Genomic DNA, 14,308 nt, shown 5'->3' with positions numbered 1-14,308 from the left:
AAATAGGCTCCTCCAGCATAGCGTGTTTATTTTCTCTGGGCAAACCCAGAGGTGGCCGATCGCTGTTACCTCAGTATTTTCCGATTCCTCTGGGAATTCGCGTGCCAGAAACCACAGCCATGTCCCAGAAGCAACAGCTTTCAAAAAAAAAAAAAAAAAAGCTGAAACACCATACCCCCCTTCAGTTTCTGGTCCTCAGGGGTTTGTCTTTGTTTCCTAAACTCAAACAAACCGCTAGTAAGACTCCCAAACCTTTGACTTTGTCAGCACACTTGTGAGTGGTGCAAACAGTAACCATTACTAGTAAGTTCTGTTTTGTAAACTGTACAAAACTGTATCTTAAATATAATCATTACACTAGAAAACATCCGGGTTTGTAAGTGTACTTAACAGAAAAATAATAATATAATAAATGACCGGAACAGTAAAATCTGTACAAACTTAAGTATAAACATTTTTATAGTATCAGCTCTTATAATTTGAATGTCCCTCCTGTAGAACATGATGCAAACGTGAGAAATCCTGTGGTACTTAATTTGTTGTTCCTCTGCAGAAAGGAAAGCAAGGACATTTCACATTGGAGAAAACCTTCTTGCTGTATTTTGGTTTCAGCTTTTGGAGAAGAGCAGTGCTACTTAATACCATTGAGAATTGCATCATACCTTGTTTACAGTTTTATGTTCAATAAGTTCTTTTATAATTCAGAACAGGAAATTTTCAGAGTTTGAATTAATCATCCCATGAAAACATGAATATAGCCCTTCTTCTGGTGCTTTACCTACCACATTCTTGCTCAGAAGAAATCTGAACGCTAAAGCATCACTAAGTGTTTTTGAAAGATTTGCTGATGTCTCCTACAGAGCGAAAGAGAAGCTTAAAACAGGACACATTTCTTTTTTTCCCAGAAATTCTGAGTTTGTCTGAATCTGTAGTAGGCAGAATAGATGACACAGTAGGAAGAATCCACTACTGAAACTGGGAACATTGGACCAATCATAGAGGAACTGCGAGTGTACACAACCCCTTCAGTAACTCAGCTCACAAAAAAAAAAAAGATCTAGGCTGACAGGATTTGGGGTCAATCAGACAAAAAGGAACATCCATGTATGATTGCACATAAGCAATATCCAACATTTTCATATTTGATTATCTTTTGTCTATCCTTTAGCCCTTTTCAAGACAAACTCGCTGTAATCTAGAACAACAGTCTCCAAAATATGTTCAGAAATCTCAAAATATCTATCAGGACTGGGAAAAAAAGAAAATCATCAATTTTCTCTTCATATCCAACTGTTAAGTCCTATTGTAAAGAACTAAGAATATAATGTTCACACAATATTATTTTTCTATGTAAGCAGCTGTTGTAGTTGCCATAGAGATGTTACTCAATCTCAAATTGAAAGGTCTACAATGACCATGCATCATATTCACTGTTAAGATGAAAATGTTTAAGAATCCCTGTGAATACTATAACATTCTTCAGAACAAATACATTTCTGTTCAGTAGGATCATGAATTGCTTTTTACAAAAAAAAAAGATATTTCAGTGAATGCTAACCATCAACCTCCTACAGAGAGATGTAATGGCAGATGGATAATTGTATATGGCTTTGAACACTTTATGTGAAAGTATATCTTGGATCTGTCTTTGAAAGAACTGTTCTCATCAGAAACAGCAACATTTAACCCATAATTGTAAACATCTTTATAAAGCATTTCAGTTAAGTCTTGCACTCCGCAACCCGTCATTCTTGACTACAGCTCCCTATCAAATGCTGTGCTGTAGAAGATGGTATAGGTGGCAAAGATGGAAAATTTTAAATGCCCTGTGATCCTTATTATCAAAGTGTCACGTTTCATCTCTGTCAAACGCTGAAAGCACACTAGAAGTTGAAATTACAGAACTGTTGTACAATTAGTATTTTGTAGGAGTTGAAGAATATCCAAACAACTGTAAAAATGGTATGAGCAACAGGAAGGCCATTTGAGCTAGGAGACCTTATAAAGAGATAACAGGTCTGTAAACTCAGAGGAGCCTCATGGAAAGGAGAGGCTGCTACTTGCTGCATTTCCACTGAAAAGCTGCATAAAGCAACTTATAAAAACAAGTAGAGGTGAGAGCCTATCCTGAGTAAAGTAAAAATATGTGGAGTAGGAAGAAGACATGCTGAGTGTGAATTAGAACTGCATTTTATCATTTCAGTTTATTCAGAACTTTAAATTTGGCTCTACCAAAATAGACTTAGATGGTTTTGGTTTTTTAAAACATCTGTTGTTGAGAATAGATTTAGTGTGATGCAACTTTGTTACTGGAAGGAATAGCTTCACGCAGAATGGTACATGCAAGCAAACCTCTTAGGGATGCCCGCAACACAAAAACAGTGAGGGAAATCCCAAGAGCTGGGAAGCATTTCCTGCCAAAGGGAAGGGTAATATTAAAACTGGATGACATTTTGTATCAGATTACGAGGAGGGGTCACCACTGGGAGGCTTCAAGCAATCCTCACAGACTTGATTCACCATGTAAGAGACATAGTGCAAGAAAAAGTAACTTTCCTGCAGAAAACAAAGCAACTGCTGAGTTCTCCACACTAATCCATTTAATATATATGAAAGGCCTACTAGTTATTTTGAGGAAGTCTTCCTTTGCTTGACTGTTGTACTTTTTATGAGAATTAAAGCTCAATAATTTTTTATTATTGTTCATTTCAAAAATAAGCTGCCTCTAAGCACAACAGGGCATCTGAGGTATGAATATGGGCTTTTTTTTTTTGCTGGTGGTCTATGCAAAATATGAATTTAGTGTCCTACTGTTCCAAATGTTCATTTGCCTTTTTGGTGATCCAAACAAAGGCCAACAAAGCAAGGAACAACAAGAACAATAAATACTTCCAAAGCACATTACACAAGTCTCCCTCTGTGGGAATAAACCCAAGTGTTTCCAATACTGCTTTTCAACTTTTCAACTGGCTTCTCCAGTAACCTATTCGATGTTAGCCTTGGTGAGAAATATTTCAGTAAGAAAGACTTCAGAAATCAAGAGGCTAGATGTAGAAACAGAGTCTACAGGTAGAGTTAGTTCAATATTTCCCCTCCATTAAGTACCATTTTTTCTTATAGAGGGAGATGTTTCTAAGTGATTACCTGAACATGTCTTCTTTCTCAGAGTAATTGCCCTAGACTCTCTAAACTCATATTCTCTTCAGTTTAACTGGATGTGGGCAGCCTTCTGTGTTTGCTTTGCACTCTGTTCATTCCAAGACAGTAATAGCCTTGTCATCATGTAGATGTGAAAAGAAAACTTGAGAGGTGTTTGCTTTTTTTTTCCCCTGAAGATTTACACTCATTTCCATAGTCTTCAAAATTAATGTCTGATAACAGAGTTTTATTAAAACACAGCTAAAAATCTAACCACTTACTTTCATGCATGGAAAAAGTATGGTGAAAAAAGTCCCTCTGATGACTGACGTATGATCTTCCATGCCTGAATTCATGTCCCTAACCAAACTGAGATTTTCCTGGTATTTTCTGACAACATTGCTTCAAAAGACTTTGTAAGAGTTTTTTCCCACTGGCATGCAGTTCCTTGTTTGTCGCCTGTTTGTGGGTTTTTTTTCCAGTAAAGAAGTTCTTTAGAGTTATTTCTGCATCAAGTTTTTTTTGGGTTTTTTTTGAGACTTTTGAAACTTCTCTGATTTCCTTACTCAATTTAAACTTCACAGCTGTATGCATGTCTTGAGTTTCAGTTCCTCTAAGGGAATCTGACATTTTATAACCAGATATCTTATATGCCTGTACATTTTCTAGCTTCTTTGTTACTGCCTCTGGGGAAACAATCCCAGATTTAGTAGATCTCCATCTGCCTCCCCTGTAAAAACAGACAAAGCAACTGCTTAGCCACCCTGCTACTTGCTAACCAATCTATCTTTATTTTTCAAGTAGGGCAATGATTTCTTTTGTTGTTCTTTTTTGTCTTGCATCTATATTTGATGGAATCCTTGTTACTTGAGATGCATTTTGCAACTTTCTATTAACTCTTTACTGCTCTTTTTATTTTCCTCTACAGATTTCCAATTTCCTGATGTTTTTAAAGTGTGTTTAACTGTCCTACTTGTCTTCTTAACTGCTCAAAGGTACTCCTTTTTTAAACTTGTGTCTGCTAGCTATAGATCAGTAGAATGACCAGTATCATCTGATTAATTTAGCTTGGGGAGGATGCCTGCAAATTATCTGCCTTATTAAAAATTATTTGATAAATTGTTTATATAAATATACTTTACACTATGAGCTATCTGCCAACCATTGAATCTTACATAACCATGCTATTTGAACTGTGTGACAGGTCAGTTAATTCCCATGATAGCGTTTCTATTTCCTGATTGCATGTTGAGTAAAATTATGTGGGTTTAGACTGTAAGCTGTTTGGCACAAGGAATTCTCTTTATTATCCGTCTATGTCATGCTCAGAAAACCACATCTATGAGCTACGATTAGGGTTGTATGTGCACATTCAATATAAATAATAAAGAACAAACAGAACAACCGGATAGTCATATGAATGCCTCTTCACAAATCTATTGTCATTTACATACTCACAATTCTTTTCAAAATTACTTGCGGACAAATGTTTGTCTTTTATACTAAGTAAAAACAATATTAAAAGTTGCAAATTGACAATAAATATTTTGTTTTAATGAAATATTTGCATCTGTACTTCATTACTTTCCCAGCTATGTTAAATGTTTTTATCTTTTTGCAAGATGTTCTTCCTTTAAGAAACTGAAGCAGAAAAAAAGAGATCTAAAGAAAAACATATGACATCTTTCCAAGCATTTGAAAAGCAGCTAAACCCTTCCTTTCAGTCACAATCTGTTCTAAGAATGAGAGCTCACTGGTACGTATTAAGACTACTGAATGTTATCCTGTCCCCTGAGAATATCAGCTTCACAGATAACACGGAGGCCTATTGCAAAAGAGAGTCAGATTTTTTAAATTCTAATTCAGTTCAAGGAATAAGATAATTCCTATACAGGGAACAATTGGGTAAAGAAAGTCCATTAGTAATATAGCACTTAAGAAGTTGAAAACTGGCAGAGGGAACATCTGAAAACCTCCTGGTAAAGTACCCAGGTAGGCTAGCCAGATGGCATACTATTTGTTTTCGCTACTTCATTTAACATAGAAACAAGCTGTTCTTCAGCTGAAAAACAAAACCAATCAGAATATTTCTTTCCCTCAGTGTTCCTAAACCAGCATCCATTAAAAATCACCAGGGGTTTCTAGATAATAACTATGCAGTTTCTCTTCTAAAGTACAGGTGAAAGATCAGAGTCACCTCCTGAGTTCCCATCTGTTTTTAAAAATAATACCACCTGCACAGCATAGGAGATGAGGAGCTATGAGAAGGGTAGTATAAGGAATTTGAGCTAATGCATTTGTGTTTTGGTGTGACTGAGTCAAAAACAAGGATGATGTATCATGTACGCTTATATATTGGAAATTTTTTTATTAATGTAAGAACAGTGCAACAAACTATGATTCCAAGAAAATCTGAATTGAAAAGATCATTCTTTAGCTAAGGGATGGTCTCTTCTCTAAGAGCTCTGCCACTTCAAGGACAGACATCAAGCCAAGCATATGCAGCATAACTTTGCCACTTTTCCCCTGATGGAAAACTATGAAATACAAAATCCAATGAAAATGCTAGTCATTTAGATCACATGGGAAACTGGTCATCTTCTGTCTTGGGCTGTGCATTTAAAAAGGTACCAAGGATAAGAGTAATCTTTTATTCTTTACATAGCCAAAGCTTACCTTGGAAAAGTTAGCGTGGGGTAAAATAAGAAGGGTGGTGGTGAAAGACAGGCTCTTTACAACAGCCTCAGCACTTTCTCTGAACAATGAGAATAAAACAAAGCATTATGGAAATGCATTACGATCCTTGATGGCAAGTATTTGAATTAACACTATTCAGTATGAAATCTCAATGCATCATCCAGAATTATAAAATAAATAATAGTCCTTCTAATTAATCCCCAGGGAGAACTATTCTAGTGACAACAAGAACAGGATTTGGCTCTAAGTGCAGCTCTGTCTGTATCTTAAACAAGACTACCAGTGCCAATTTGGCAACACAGGTGATAACACTTACCTACTTAACTGAACTGGTTTGGCATGCCATAAAATTCTGTGCATGGGTGTAGACATATCTATTAGGTGCTTTATGCTGGTGTTGCAGCATATTCCCGTATAGGAAGGCAATGCAAGTACATTGCTATACCAGGATATATGTATACACATCAGCTCTACTGATACAAAAATCCACACCAAAATTTGTGCTAGCATTACCTATGTTATTGGACACTGTGTGCCATACTATTATTTCTGAAAATGTATAAGTATTTGACTACTGGCTTGTTCATTCATTTTTTTCCCCCACCAGCAAACAGACTGCCTATCAAGACTTCTCTCTGATATGAAAACACCTCCTTTTTCCATACTAAAACTTCTTCTTTTTTTCCTTTTCTCTTTCTGTCAAAAGATAACCATTTCAGAGAAATACAGGACAAAACCCAAACCTAACTTAAATAGTTACATCCATACAAAATCTGAACAGAGACCAGGTCTAAGAATATTTAAAGGACAAGCTGCAGCTGTGCTTGTTTAATTTCAGCAGAAATGTGAGAAATTGCATCAACAGGGTGGATGTCTCTTAGACACACTGGGTGAGTCATATGAATCAGTCTACAGGGCACAGTAATTGGACACCTACAAGAGCATGCTTGTGCTGTAAGAATAGCACAGATAGACAAAGAAAAGGTGACCAGGAACAAGATTTAGATTACTCCGATTTCCTACTTTTATAGGGTTTTTTATGCCTGCATACATATATTATTTTGAGTTCCAAAAAGTTACTTCTGCTTAACCAGTAGGAAGGATGGATATATTATGTAGACATACCACTTTAAAAATACACAAGGATTTAATGCATAGTGTTGAGACTGGATTATATTATTTGTTAAAGAGTAATATTGCGATTACTGAATTTTAGTTGGCAGATAATGCAGTAAAATAACTTTGGGAAACTTAACATGGGTTCTGCATTTTAAAGATTAATTTTAATATGCAGCCTTATAATTACATTGTATATTTTAAAAAACCCAACACAATGTATAATTAAATAGCTGCTTATTAAACATATAACCCCACAGCCTTACAAAATTATACCCCTACAATTACTGTATTTGCCACTAAGGCCCACAACAATTTTTAAATAATTAATCTTACATTAAATTGTTTGTATGGATCCTGTACATTAAGATTTTAGGGGGAGATTAATTCTGATAGAACAGAAATTGTATCAACACTTCAATTCTACATCTGCTTTTCTCAGGGTTTATAACTTAGATGAAAAAATAGTTGTTTTTTTCCCAGCACGTTTTCATTCATTCATTTACTCACTCATTTTGTATAAAAAAGACAGCAATAGGTACAGCTTAATTATATACTAAACAGCTCAAAAGCTGCCTCCATGTGATTACACAGTTCCAAAAAAGAACAGTCACCAAAATAGTATCCACCAAACCAAATTACATGTGACGTAACCACAGAGAAACAAACCAAACCTCATGTGCAAGGTAAAATCTGTGCTACTGTGAGATCTGCCTTCTCCCTAAGAGGAGGCTTAGCGTATACAAAAAAAGCATACCTTCAGCACTGTCAAAAGAAAAAGCAGAACGGGAAGTTCTCAGATCTCGGAAGCAAATTGCTTAGACTACAGTTGCAAAGAAAAAAAAGCCACACCTAGTCTTGTGCTGGTGGATTTCTTACCACACCGAGCTCCTCAGGTAGCAATGACGTTGTTGGAGCAGAGGGAAGGTGGTGTCTGTGAAATCCTTCCCATCGCTGTGCCAGATACAGGGCTAAGCCACCCTTGTGTCAGGGATCTCTGCAGGGCATGCAGGCCTGAGGCACTGGTTTATAACATGTGCCAAGCGCTGTGCTTCCTCAGAACTAGTAAAAAGTATATCATGATATTTCTATTTCATGAAGCCTCTGTTGGCTGTAGAACAACTCTCTCTCCTGGGTGTTGTGAGTGCCAGCAACAGGCTATAAGGAAATACAGCAGCAGTCCCAGGCATAACGATAAGGCACAGGGATCTCTGGGAGCTTTTCAAGCTCTATTGTAGGTTTTGGAGAATGTGTAGGTCTTGGTACCAGATTTACTGCCCGTGCCAGAAAGAGCTCCGACCATGTCCATTTGATGGAAGCTCCAAGGGGAACACTAATGAATATTCTGCTTTCCACATGGATAAGAGAATGCTTCATTGTGCAGTTACACATTTATCTACAAAAAAACAAATGCAGTTTATTTATTAGGGAGGTTTTATCAAAGTTGGTCCACCCTGTAATTGCGCCGAGAAATGAATTGAATGGAATTTGAATGAGTTAAGGTAAATGAGCTATTAACCTACAGGATATTTTACCAAATGATTCATGTGCACTAGCTCTTTTTCTCTTCCCTCTCACTTCATTGTAAAGGTGAAATGAATGACTAAGTTGACCAGGACATCAGCAATCATGGCTGCAGCAGTGTTCAGCAGAAATGAAAACCAACCTTCCTTACACTAAACAAGCCAGATATATTAAAACAGTAGGATTTTTTATTTTTTTTTTTTACATTTGAACAACATGGGCAATTAGGAAAGAATCAAGCAAGACAGAGAGTAGTCTCATTTTCTTATAATAAGAAATTCCTATTGGAAACAACCACAGAAATGAATGAATTGATTCTGGGATTAGACTGAGAGGAAGACAAAGCGATGTTCTGCTCAGATCTACACCTACACAAAGTGTCTCTCTCACAATTTTTTAGCTCATTAGGGACAACTTTTTATATTTCTTTTCCCAGTAGGCACAGGAAATCGGCTCTTTTGAAAATATGTGACAGTCTGGCAACCGCATGGCACAGACAGGCTGTTGTGTCTCAGCAAAGGAAACGATATATGACATGACTGTCTCTACTGCCAGCCATCGTCCCACAAGACTGTACAACCTCCACTGATTCCCTTTGGAGTTTAAAATCTTTATGACAGCAAATGTAGTGGGGAGATTGGCTCCCCCTAAGAGCCTGCATTCATTCTTTCTTCACAGCAGAATGAGGAATACTAAATGGGCAAGAGAAAAATTGTTTTCTCAAGAGCTCTTTGCAGCTGCAGCTCGGCCACTGCCTGTTGGCAGCGCTTGTTGTGCGGGCTGGCAGGCTGGCATTGGCCCTTCAGGCCAGAGGTCAGAGTCATACCTCGCTCCCAACTGATTTAAGCAAGGAGAGTTTCTGTATGAACCTTGCACCACGTGGTCCCTTCTGATTGAATAATACAGGTCTTTAATAAAAAATCCCCCCCCACCTGCCCACCTGCAAATTTTGCTATGATAAAAAATATTTTAATAATTTTTTCTCTGCCCTGTATACTTCTACAAGTAAAACTCGTATCAACAGGGGGATCTTCTCCCCTCTCCTCTTGAAATCAGGCTGTACTTTGGGGGTGGTGGTGGATACTTCTCTCTTGGGATTATGAACATGTGTTTCCTGGTTTCTACCCCAAATACATGAATCGCATCAGAAAGTTAAGTATGCAGTATTTTGCTGTTTCATGTTGTAAGCTACAACCCTGTTTAAGACCAATCATTAAGACTAGGACCTAGAAATAATATAAAGCAGGAGGAGAGAACTTGCTTACAGCTGTGAAGGGAGAAGAGAGCAAGGAGTCTGCAGAACAGATTGGGAAGACACAGCCAGCCCTGGCTGTCCAGCTCTGAGCTTCTCCGACATGGACTGTGCGCATGAAGAACGTGTGCGTAACCTAAATAGAGCACATTGTATGCAATGTTGTCTACCATACGGGAGTTTATAGCCCAGGAGAATGTTTCCTGTTCCTGTATGAGCTTCTATCATCACCCCGGGTGTTCCCACATGCTCTCCTCAGAGCTGCATCAGGTAGGATCCAAAGAGGACCCCATGCCACGGCCCAGTGCTGGGCTCCAGCACCAGGCTGTTTCTGGGACATCGCCCTCCCTCCCAGCAGTCTGCTTCCCTCGGCTGCCAGCCAGGCGCTTTGTCCTGCCATCGGTTCAGCCAGCTGGAGGGCACGGAGAAGGGCCTGGACAAGCACTTAACAATAAGGGAAGGCAGGGAGCAAGCAAAGGAGAGGTGGCAGTGCTGTCCTCAGCATTGCACTCAAGCCTTTTGCATGTGACATTCTCCCTGTGTGGGTGCCAGGCTGCTGCACCTCTGCATCTGAGCTAACACACGGCCTGACAGTGGATTAATAAATCCAGAGGGACTAATGCTGTGTTCACACTTCCTCCTGCTTTTGTCACCTGCTGCAGTAAGTCAGGGACACAGCAGCTCTGTCATGTCTATTTGTGATTGAACTATGCAGTTCAAGGCATTAAGATGGTTTTGAATAAGAAAATATTTTATTTCACGGCTTTTTTTGGTCCTGGGTCCAAATTAAACTCTAGCTGTTCCTGAAGTAGTTTCAAACAAAGCGGCTGACCCCCCTGGAGCCACAACAAGGGAGAGGATTTTTCACACCCAGTCTCTTTATCGTATTCATTTAAATACCTTTCCCTTTAAATACCTTTTAAAATGTATTTGAACTTGAATTATCCCCCTGGAAAGATTTTCATCTTCAACCATTTAATCCTTTAATTCAAGTTGTCAGTTGTACAAATTGTATCAAAGGTCTTTAGGGGAATTATTGACCTAATTTTTAGTCACATGATAAATATTCAGTAAAAATTAAAAGTATTAACTTAAAAGTAATTAAAATTGTAGTAACTACCAAAAGACATAGGAGGGAACCTACTTGGAATAATCTCATTCATCTGGACTTTCAAAAAACCTGTAACAAGTCCTGTACAGGAGGCTATTAAAGAAACCAACCAGTTGTGAGGTAACAGATCAGGGATTTGAAACATGGTACTAGAATATAAAGCATACAAAGACATGGTCAATATTCTGTATGGCAATAGGTTAACAGTGAAACAGTCCCAAAACCATGTTCTAACATTGTTTAGTACTGCTAGCTATCATTCGGCTTACTTGGAATAAAAGTGATAGGAAACTAAAGAACTTTTCAATTAGTGGAAAGGACAACACAATGACAGCTGAAAGTCATTGTTGACAAGAACATGGTAATGGACATTAGAGGAAATCTTGTGAATTATTCATACAAGTTTGGTGTACCAATTGTGCAAGAAAGACGAGAGCATCACCGTGGACAGCTCAATCTCCTTGATCACCATTCAGTGGCTGTCAAGAAGCAAACATACAGACTGTTCCAAAACACAAGGAAAAGCAAAAAGATAACACAGAAAATACAATGTCATTTTGAAAATTAGTGGTATGGTCCCATCAACTGGGATGCTGTGTTTGATGGCCCCAGAGTAGGGCGTAGAATCACAAAGGACAGAGAGAGAAAGGAGAGGGAATAAAAATGATTATAGGCTGCAAAGGCTTTCCTTCTGAAGTGAAACTCCGAAGAACTGTCTACAGAAAAGATGCACAGGAAAGCACTTAGCCCTGGACATTGGCAACAATGGATATTATATGGAAGAGAAAATGAGCACTTCTTATCCTATCTCATGACAGGAGAGACATTCAATGAAAATGAAAACAACACATTTAAAAAAGATTACAGCTTTTTTCTTTTAATGTTGTAGATGCTTCCATAATAATAGTCTGCAAGATTTGTGGCATCTTCTGAAACACTGACTGATAAGGAACTAAATATTTCACATGTAATTCAGAACGATCAGGTGAAGCAGAAAGCTTATTAAGAAAATAAAAGGGGCCTTCTGGAGATATGAAGTTTCCCCTCCCCTTTAATTTCTTTTTATAAAAAGAGATTATAATGGTCTTCACAGAAAAAGGAGAGACTGGAGTTATTAGGAACAAGGGAGAAGATTAAGTTAAAGTCAATGCTAGGGTTAAAGTGCAAATTAAACGTGTCATTCAAAATGAGAATGTCACAGACTGATGACAGCTGCCATGCAACTAACCTTGAAACTCACTCTCCTTCGACTGCAATATGATATACAGGTCATTAAAACAATTGGCCTTCATGCTGTATTTTCTTTATAAACTACAGTGAAACTGCAATTATGGAAATAAAGCCTTCCTATAAATACTGTGAAACAAAGAAAGTTTTTGATTATATATGCACCCAAAATTAGGTAGACGTCGAGTCTTGGGTAGAAACCCTGTGCACTAAACCCAGTCATTGCTCCTTACCACACTGGTAATCACAGTCACACCAACCACAGGATACGCCACCCATCTTCCCTGGTATGCTGAGGCAAAGCCTCATCTTGACATGCACACTGTTCTAGTTAAGCTTCAACCTCACTTACTCCTGGAAAGGAAAGTATAATTGCATGTATATAAAACATCAGACTGTGACAGCAAAATATACACTAACAATGCTGGTATCTGTAATCCTACGTTTTGAAGCGCTTGTCATTAGGTACTATAAAAAATACACATTTTTCCACTTTGGTGGCACTATATATTACTGTATATGTTATGCTACGGTACCATAACCATGTTTTTTTCCAGCCAGATTTCACAACATCAAGACTATGAATATTTTGTAATGTTAACAGGGTATAGAGGAAGAATAATGTTTGGGAGTTATTCAGATAGTACAGTGATAAAGCTTATTACATATGATTAGTATGTATATATAGCTGAAATTTATTCCAGTGAACTATATTAATTCACACATAAAACTAATCTTAAGCTCTCACATAACAAGAGAATGAAAATAGAATACTATATGCAAGTATAGTGTTTATACCTATGTGGAAAACCGAAATACCAATATGTCTGCGCCTCTGTAAACCGAGAGCTAAAAATGAAATGGGAGGAAAGAATAACTTTGCAAAATGAAACAAACAAACTGACTCTGCATGCATAGGGATGAATTTAGCCTGAGGTTCCATGAGGATCATGGAGGCTGCGTCCTTCCCTGCCATGGGCGTAGCAAGGAACCCATCCTCGCACTTTCTCCTCACAGCCATAATGACATACTCAGCACGAGTGGAGGAAATGATGGGCTGTGAAGCACTCATGGATGACATCTCAAAGAACTCCAGTTTCAAACAGGTACAGTGATCAAAACAGGCTGATGCACCATCTCTCTTCTACAAAGAGGTATAACAAGGGTTTTTTTCTGCGCACAGAAGACAGGACAGGAAAGAACAGAGCTGCAAAAGAACATTTTTTTTCCAAATGCGTATTTTCAGTTTCTCATTTCAATCAATGATCAAGTAAGTCACTTGGCTTCAATTTTTTCTTAAGCACTTCTGTGTTCCACCTCAGGTGACTCATAACAAAGTATGCAGCACAAGAAGAAGGGGGCCGTATGAATCTAATCAAAGAACAAGAGCCTACAGAACAGACATGCAATCTCAAGGCCTGAACAAAGGAAGCATATTCATTAAAAGTGTGCATCCCATTCCAGGTAGTCATCACTTAAGTATTCCTTCCTCATGGGAAGCCACAAAGGCTGTCTGCACCCCTAGCATAATATGATCTGATATATCAACTTTTCAATTGGCTATTTCAATCCTCAAATTAATACAACTTTTTGTCCACCATAAATGTCCTCTGACACTGAGGTCTGTTAACATAGGTTAACAGACAGAGGAGACACAGAGTATGCTACATGAAACTTATTAATTACTTAAGCCTGCTTCGCAAGGTGTGTATATACACACCAGATTTGGGGCACGAGATGCCATTTTTAAAAGGGAACAGAAAGAGGTGACCATCTCTTCCTTTTTGAGGGACGCATGGGAGACGGGAAGAGGAGGACAGTTTGAGAGAGCTCTGTTATCATGCATTTCCTTGAAGAAGTGCGTTTAGCACGCCCAGCAGTTAGGGGTGGCAGTAAGAGAGGGAGGATGGCATTCTCACCACGATTGAAACTGCAAAGTAACAGGCTGCTGTCAGCCACCTAACTGGGACCACTCGTAAATTGGTGGAATCTTTCTCCCTTCAGCACCACTGGCCTACATTATTTTTCCAGAGGAATTTTCAAGTTGACTATTTGGGCACTTCTCATTATGTCTCTAGTTTACCAAATGAAAAATTGGGACATTTCACAATTTCACACAAGACGTTCACCTATGACTCAGAATCAGGAAAAAGATGAAGCAGGAAAGGAGGAAAGTATTTGCAAATGCTAACCTTGGTGTAATGAAGCTATTCTTTCTGAGCTCTCTATAGCCAAGAGAGGCT

Source organism: Cariama cristata, unplaced genomic scaffold (genome assembly GCF_000690535.1).
Source record: "Cariama cristata isolate BGI_N322 unplaced genomic scaffold, ASM69053v1 scaffold22414, whole genome shotgun sequence".
Taxonomy (NCBI): Eukaryota; Metazoa; Chordata; class Aves; order Cariamiformes; family Cariamidae; genus Cariama; species Cariama cristata.
The sequence above is the reverse complement of the archived record's forward strand: the minus strand, read 5'-3'. Positions refer to the sequence as shown.